The 9,014-nt window shown below is 38.6% G+C and overlaps 1 long non-coding RNA gene across 2 annotated transcripts; it reads right to left on the bottom strand.

Moving 5' to 3' along the window:
• Positions 1–337: 337 nt before the first annotated feature.
• On the bottom strand, positions 338–5,047 carry LOC311281572. Of its 2 annotated transcripts, XR_014625817.1 has the most exons (5): positions 4,876–5,047; positions 4,698–4,752; positions 1,573–4,602; positions 1,395–1,449; positions 338–1,299 (listed from the first exon to the last, which is right to left on the bottom strand). It is a non-coding gene; the product is annotated as an uncharacterized lncRNA (long non-coding RNA). The 2 variants fall into 2 exon arrangements; XR_014625816.1 differs by having other exon boundaries at positions 1,395–4,602.
• Between the last annotated feature and the right edge of the window lie 3,967 nt (positions 5,048–9,014).

Here is a 9,014-nt window from a genome sequence, read left to right as displayed (position 1 = left end):
GTCATGGTGACCTTGAGGAACTGGAACCGCACACACACTGATGAATATCATGAAAGGTGGCTGCATGGATGAGCCTTTAGAGAATGGAACTTCCTTTTGTCATCTTGTCACGTGTTTTCAGCAGTACTATATATCATGATTTTTGGTTTCAGACTATTTTTGTTGCTTTTGTTTGTTTGTTTCCAGTTTAGTATTGCAATCTCGGTCCAAAAATAAATAAATACATTATTTTGATACGAACTGTCTGAAAACCTTTTGTTGAAATGCAGCCTCTGACCAAAAATAAAGTAAAATGCTTTATTTATTTTTTTGCTAATTGTATGTGTGACCGAATAAAGGTATCAGCTCACTAATAAGACACCAAATTTTCAAGCCTCCTCAATAACAGGCTTTCAAATAAATGAAAAGGACAAGCAGAGACAATACCACAGTCTATAATTTTATTTATCAATTAAACACTAAAAGAGCTGAGCTCAACATTCATGATAAAAAGACACTTTAATAAGTCAGCCCAATGGGCTTCGTTCTAGTCAATTTGCAGGGGGGCCGCTGGTCAAGCACACAAAACAAAAACAATAAAATTTCACACAAAAAATAAAATACAAATTGAACAAGGTGGTTTCTTTCCTTGCTAAAAGATTTTGCTGCTCAAACTAAATCAAAATTAGATACAAATCACAAGCACTTCAAACCAACCAAACCAGAAATCAAATAATTTAAACCCACTCAACACCAATCAAATAAACCAAATTAACAGATCTGCATTCAAGCAGTATCAATGTAGAGCAAGAAAAAAACTAATACATACAAACAAATTAAATAAGTTTGATAATAATCAAAACCCAATAACAAAAATCATAACAATAATACAATAAAGAAATTAAGCACACCAAAAGGAACAACAATTTCAATTAAACATTACACACACACTTACACAAAATACACAATGCATTGATACAACTCACTGTACTTTCACCAGCGAAAACCAGGTGGCACCAGAAACAAGGCCATGGATGTACAGCACGTTACAACGTGAGCGTTGTGCAGACGAGGATCTTCAATGCAATCGCGAGAGTTGTAATGGGAATAAAGACTGAAGACGTTCAATGAAACCACGCGGGCGTGGTATAAGTAATAGCGAACTGACGATGCTAGCTCATGTGTTCAATGTAACCGCGTAAGCGCGGCACGGGTACGAGCAACTGAAGACATTCCGTGCAATCACCTGCACAAATGCAAATCCCGCGTCCCAAACTGGACACGCTATTTAAGCAGCAGCAAAGCAGCAGCTGGCAACTTCTGCAAGACAAATAAATATTTTTGTTTGGTCTTCTCTCCCTCCCCACTCCTCACATTTAAGTCACACAAATAGGGTAAGGGAAAAATAAAATTACCTTTCCTGTGCACACTCACATGCTCACTAACAATGCCTGGACACACCCGACTAATCTAAAATTATACCAAACAAGCAAATTAATCTCAAAAATGAATTAAATGAAATCCCCACAAACACCCATATTCTAAATTTATAATTCCCTCCCTTCTTTGATCCTTCAATTTAACAGAACATACCTTTCTTGAGGAGTGAAGGAGATACAAGACCTACACCAGCAGGCCACATCAGCATATGGTCATGAAGAAACCAAATCTCACCTGTGTTTATATAGCTACATGATTACCTGACGTACCCACCCACTTTAGGCAATCTGGGCACTATTTTTAAAGGGGCCATGCAACTATCCTTAAAAGGGCAATCCCACTACAATCTACCCCAGGATTTTCAATCATTGTCCCAATGATTCAACCTTCTACAGCCAAGGGCGGAAATGACAGTCCCTTACAGGCCCCAGGAGGGAGTACTCAGCCGGTAGTGATACACTAATACTAGCAGATACATCACTAATTACTATCCTGGGCAAATGATAACTATTCGGATGTTTCCCAGCCATTGTCCTAGTTGATCTCCGTACACCCTGTGCCCCCACAACAGAGGCCTCACTAGATGGTAAATTTAAAACAGAGACCAAAGGGAGAGCACATTCAGATGTCGCATTTGGAACACTTTCAACCAGAGGCATCGTTTACAGGAGTAGACGGTAAAGGCTCAATAACCACCATCGCAGTGTCCTCTGCCATAATGGCTACTCAACAAAAAAGACAAGACACTTGTTACAAGTCCTCTGCCATGACGGCTACACAACGAGAAAGACATTAGAAGGACACTCGTTACAAATCCTCTGCCATGACGGCTACTCAATGAGAAAGACAAGAGAGACACTCGTTGCAAGTTCTCTGCCATGACGGCTACTCAAGACAGACATTAGAGGGACACTCGTTACAAGTCCCCTGCCATGACGGCTACTCAAGACAGACAAAAGAGACACTTGTTGCAAGTTCTCTGCCATGACGGCTACTCAAGACAGACATTAGAGGAACACTCGTTACAAGTCCTCTGCCATGACGGCTACTCAAAACAGACAAAAGAGACACTTGTTGCAATTTCTCTGCCATGACGGCTACTCAAGACAGACATTAGAGGAACACTCGTTACAAGTCCTCTGCCATGACGGCTACTCAAGACAGACAAAAGAGACACTTGTTGCAAGTTCTCTGCCATGACGGCTACTCAAGACAGACATTAGAGGAACACTCGTTACAAGTCCTCTGCCATGACGGCTACTCAAGACAGACAAAAGAGACACTTGTTGCAAGTTCTCTGCCATGACGGCTGCTCAACAAGACAGACATTAGAGGGACACTCGTTACAAGTCCTCTGCCATTATGGCTACTCAACGAGAAAGACAAGAGAGACACTCGTTGCAAGTTCTCTGCCATGACAGCTACTCAACAAGACAGACATTAGAGGGACACTCGTTACAAGTCCTCTGCCATGACGGCTACTCAAGACAGACAAAAGAGACACTTGTTGCAAGTTCTCTGCCATGACGGCTACTCAAGACAGACATTAGAGGAACACTCGTTACAAGTCCTCTGCCATGACGGCTACTCAAGACAGACAAAAGAGACACTTGTTGCAAGTTCTCTGCCATGACGGCTACTCAACAAGACAGACATTAGAGGGACACTCGTTACAAGTCCTCTGCCATGATGGCTACTCAACGAGAAAGACAAGAGAGACACTCGTTGCAAGTTCTCTGCCATGACGGCTACTCAACAAGACAGACATTAGAGGGACACTCGTTACAAGTCCTCTGCCATGACGGCTACTCAAGACAGACAAAAGAGACACTCGTTGCAAGTTCTCTGCCATGACGGCTACTCAACGAGAAAGACAAGAGAGACACTCGTTGCAAGTTCTCTGCCCAACTTAATGAAGCCTACTGCTGTTTTGTCTTCCCCTCAATGACTGCACCTGTCTTTGCAACTCCAATTCAACCTCTGTCTACAAGCTCTCCCCCACCAAAAAGAGAAAAGAAAAAAAGGAAAACAGAAACCTTACCACTTAACCCAAGTTTCCTCCACTACCGCACTCCTGTCCGCATCTTACCAGCTGCTGCTTTGCTGTAAAGGAAACGCACCACAAAATGACAAAGAAAAGAACAAACACTTTCTGTGGCAGTCTCTGCTTGTCACTTCAAAACCCTGCCGACTACGCCACTTGTGACCGAATAAAGGTATCAGCTCACTAATAAGACACCAAATTTTCAAGCCTCCTCAATAACAGGCTTTCAAATAAATGAAAAGGACAAGCAGAGACAATACCACAGTCTATAATTTTATTTATCAATTAAACACTAAAAGAGCTGAGCTCAACATTCATGATAAAAAGACACTTTAATAAGTCAGCCCAATGGGCTTCGTTCTAGTCAATTTGCAGGGGGGCCATACGCTGGTCAAGCACACAAAACAAAAACAAACAATAAAATTTCACAAAAAATAAAATACAAATTGAACAAGGTGGTTTCTTTCCTTGCTAAAAGATTTTGCTGCTCAAACTAAATCAAAATTAGATACAAATCACAAGCACTTCAAACCAACCAAACCAGAAATCAAATAATTTAAACCCACTCAACACCAATCAAATAAACCAAATTAACAGATCTGCATTCAAGCAGTATCAATGTAGAGCAAGAAAAAAACTAATACATACAAACAAATTAAATAAGTTTGATAATAATCAAAACCCAATAACAAAAATCATAACAATAATACAATAAAGAAATTAAGCACACCAAAAGGAACAACAATTTCAATTAAACATTACACACACACTTACACAAAATACACAATGCATTGATACAACTCACTGTACTTTCACCAGCGAAAACCAGGTGGCACCAGAAACAAGGCCATGGATGTACAGCGCGTTACAACGTGAGCGTTGTGCAGACGAGGATCTTCAATGCAATCGCGAGAGTTGTAATGGGAATAAAGACTGAAGACGTTCAATGAAACCACGCGGGCGTGGTATAAGTAATAGCGAACTGACGATGCTAGCTCATGTGTTCAATGTAACCGCGTAAGCGCGGCACGGGCACGAGCAACTGAAGACATTCCGTGCAATCACCTGCACAAATGCAAATCCCGCGTCCCAAACTGGACACGCTATTTAAGCAGCAGCAAAGCAGCAGCTGGCAACTTCTGCAAGACAAATAAATATTTTTGTTTGGTCTTTTCTCCCTCCCCACTCCTCACATTTAAGTCACACAAATAGGGTAAGGGAAAAATAAAATTACCTTTCCTGTGCACACTCACATGCTCACTAACAATGCCTGGACACACCCGACTAATCTAAAATTATACCAAACAAGCAAATTAATCAAAAAAATGAATTAAATGAAATCCCCACAAACACCCATATTCTAAATTTATAATTCCCTCCCTTCTTTGATCCTTCAATTTAACAGAACATACCTTTCTTGAGGAGTGAAGGCGATACAAGACCTACACCAGCAGGCCACATCAGCATATGGTCATGAAGAAACCAAATCTCACCTGTGTTTATATAGCTACATGATTACCTGACGTACCCACCCACTTTAGGCAATCTGGGCACTATTTTTAAAGGGGCCATGCAACTATCCTTAAAAGGGCAATCCCACTACATATGTTTTGTGCTTATTTTCAGACACTGAATGTTCTGGAGCAGTGCAGTAGGTAGACCAATAGCTCAATTTTATGTTGGTTCAACTCAAATAATTATATTTTTTTAATGTAAATTACCTTAAATATTAAGTTGACAAAACTTGCAATTACTGTAGATTCTATTGTTCAGTATTTTTTTAAGTAAAGAATCCTGATATATTTGGTAACACTTATTTCTATAGTCCACTTTAGACATTCTACTAACTATAAGTAACTTTGCAACTACATGTCAACTAACTGTCATCAGAGTATTAGTAGACTGTCTGCTTAATATCTGCTAACACTTTATTTTGATGCTCCACCAATAGATATTCTACTGACTATAAGTAACTTGGCATCTACAAGTCAACTTATTCTCCTAACCCGAACCCTAACACCTAACCGTAACCTAACAGTCTACTGACAGTCTACTACAGTCTACTAATACTGTAATGAGAGTTAGTTGACATGTAGTAGCAAAGTTACTTATAGTTAGTAGAATGTCTAAAGTGGACTATCGAAATAAAGTGGAACCATTTATTTAAGTACATATAACAAAGGTTTTCTTGTTAATTTTAAATAAAATTGATCCAAGCTGGATTTACTTAAAAAGTGTGTTGCAAAAATGGTGCATGTATATTTTAAGTAAATTCAACACATAATTTTTTATCAGATTAATGACAGAAACAAATGCATTAAAAGCAACTGTGACATGCAAAATCCTCTTTTGAAGCTCAACTGACCTTTTTATTAATGGGGATTTATACAATACCCTCCAAAGCTGTCGGACCACAATAATCTTTAAGCAATGTCGTTTTAGAAGGTCCATCTCAAATGCTGCTAACAGTGCAAGCTATTAGCCAGACCTTAGACTATCAGCATACCAAGTCAAATCCATTTTGCAACTTATTCTGGCCAAGAACAACCCAGTTAGACAAGAAGAATCAGTAAAGAAATCAACAACATATTTTCCCTTTTTTCATGTGGCATTTAGGCTTGGGTAAATCTGAAATCAGACATATAGTGCTTTCATCAATAATTTACTTTTTGTTCACATAATAATGGTAATATATCCATATCACAGTTAAATATGCCTCTCTGGCAGCTGTGATGCCTGATTACTGGATTAAAATTGATCCAGGTTTCTTTTTCTAAGATTATTGGGTCAGCAGACCTTAACTGATTGATTGCAAATAGGGGTAGCAGAGCAAAGCAAAGACCAATTAACAGAGTTTAGACACTGTTTGTATGGCTCTAGCATTTTCTCTGCCTGAAATGATATAATGTTTATTTTACTTTAAGGATTTCTGCTGACATGCTTTATAAAATCCCATGTTGCTTAGAGTGTTTCCAAACTTGTGGATAACACTGTTCATGGCCATGAGCCTGCAATTTCAATGAACTTTGCACTAGCAATTCTAATGCAATGGATAGTTTTTCCCAAGAATCACTGATTGAATCATCCTGGGATTTTGTAAACATGACTTCTTGGTAGGCCGATAAAAGACCTGACTCATAGCACATAGTCTGGCCTAACCAACACTGTGTGCAATACACCATGTGTGTGTCATCTGAAGCTAGTCCTGGAGTGACCTCAGCACATATAAAAATAATAAGAAAATGTAAAAACCCCTCCAAGTAAATGAGATACAATGTTGCCCATTATTTGCTAGATGCACAAATACCTTTCCTCCCTCTTTCTTTGGAAGAAAGAATAAGCCCTAAGGTCCCAAATTAAATTGGTTCCAGAAGAAGACAAAAATAATAGATTGCAACTTCGCTAGGAGCCCAGAATAGGGACTCGTGCAAGCCAGCTGATGCCAGAGAGAGCAGATGTCACCAAGTTGTTAATGATTATAATCTTTTCTCAGTTTGAAGCTAGTGGAAGAAAAGTATCTGTCAACACACCTTCTCTAAGGCCTATTTACGTATGTGAAATATGACATCACCAAAATAGTGTATTCCTACATATCAAAACCGTTCTTCTGGCTCATTTGATAATTCAAGAACAATATCACATAAAATGTAATAATTTGAGGAAATGTCTCCCTCAACCTTTTAAGCCATTCCAAACCTGTATGTTTTTTTTTTTTTTTTTTTTTTTTTTTTTGGAATGCAAAAGACTATATTTTTGTCCATTTAATAAAAAGTCAATGGGGTGCAATGTGGTTTAATTTAATTAATTTTTTTAAGAAAGTCATACAAGTTTGTAACAACATGAGGGTGAGTAAATTATGAGAGAATTTTCATTTTTAGGTGAACTACCCCTTTATTAAGAACATATCTGAAAAAGTTGCCCCAAGATACGACAATTCCCAGCTCTCAATATCAGCCTGAATCACAGAAAGCAAAGATTCAAACTGCAAACAGCAAGAGAATAAGAAACAAATCAAAGATAAGAGGTAGATTGGGGAAAATAATTATAGAATAAAGAAAGAAAAGCAAATAAAACAGAACCAGAGAGTTAAAAGAGTGAACACAAAAGTGCAGGAAAGAGAGTCTAAGTTTACTTGATCTTATCGACTGTGTGGAATGCACATGCCGTCTGAATTCTGTTTACACACACACACACACACTCTCCATTTGGGTGGAATTGATTTCCATTAACTCCACACATCTTAATCGGGTCCTAATGCTCTCCTTGACTGGAGAGAGCCAGAGAGCTCGCCAGTGTGTGTGGACTGGCAGTAAGGGGGCCGGGGAGTCTCTTCAGGGCCAGGTAGCTGTGTATGTCTATGCATTTATCTTTCATCCAGTGTGTATGTGTCAGTTTGCCCAGCTGTCTCTCAGGTCCTGTTCTGATTAATTGGGAGTAAATGAGTATTGAGCTCCCAGACACTGAACACTCATTACAGTCCTACCAATTAATAACCCCTCTCTCTTACAAACACACACACACACACACACACACACACACACACACACACACACACACACACACACACACACACACACACAAAGACTCTCCAACTCTCAGTCTGTGGGGGCTTCAGTGGTCTGGTACGGTGATATAACTCCTGTTTCCCACAGTCTTGGGTGTGTTAGTGGTTTTAAATGATTACTTTATAGGAGAGAGAGAATTATATGAATGCCAAACTACATCCTGTTGAAGCACATTGATCAAGCATTCACAAAAACAGAAATGACTGATGATGCCTGATCTAAATCTAAATATTATAGATGAATTGTGTTCCTTTTCACATAGAGTGGCCCAGAGAAGTATTTGAACACTTAAGTCACACTGCATAATGAATGCATAGCATTGCATTAGTCAGCAAAATATCAAACCAAGTTACTTTTATTACAAGATAGCACTAAGAATGACTAAGAAAAGCAACATTCCGAGAAGAGTGCTTGTCATTTGTTGTCAAATGTCACTTGGTTTGATTTATTGTTATACAATTCAATGAAATCATGCATTTTAAGTGGCTTAAGTGTCCTAACACTTTCTGGGGCCACTGTGTGTAGGCTATAAACACAATGGGGAGTGGAGTTAATGAACACATTTTCAAGCTTTGAATCTTGTGTCATCTACTAGTCAGTGTGATATAGATGTTTTCAGAATTTTTTTTTTTTTGCAGCACAACATGACATTTGAAGCTATTAGAGGCCGATCAATATCATGTTAAGTAAACAAATGCATTACATAAGATTTAGATATTCAAAGGCATGTCTTAATAAAACTACTTAACCAACAAAACAACACACAAAATAGCTAAATAAAGGAAAATCCATTTAAACATAGTTTTCAAATGAAACAGCACTACAGGGTAAGAAAAGTGTGTATACAATGATAGACAGAAGATAAATTGAGAAAGAGAACAAAGCAGTGGCAGTTGTTCCTCAAATCCCAGCAAAATGAGGAAGAACTTTTTAGATATAAAAATGGGTCATGTTAGAGAAGAGAAGCAGTTAAGCGACTTTTGACT

This window comes from Rutilus rutilus (assembly GCF_951802725.1).
Source record: "Rutilus rutilus genome assembly, chromosome: 2".
NCBI classification, from domain to species: Eukaryota; Metazoa; Chordata; class Actinopteri; order Cypriniformes; family Leuciscidae; genus Rutilus; species Rutilus rutilus.
Note: the sequence above shows the minus strand (reverse complement) of the source record. Positions and strands in the feature narration are given on the sequence as shown.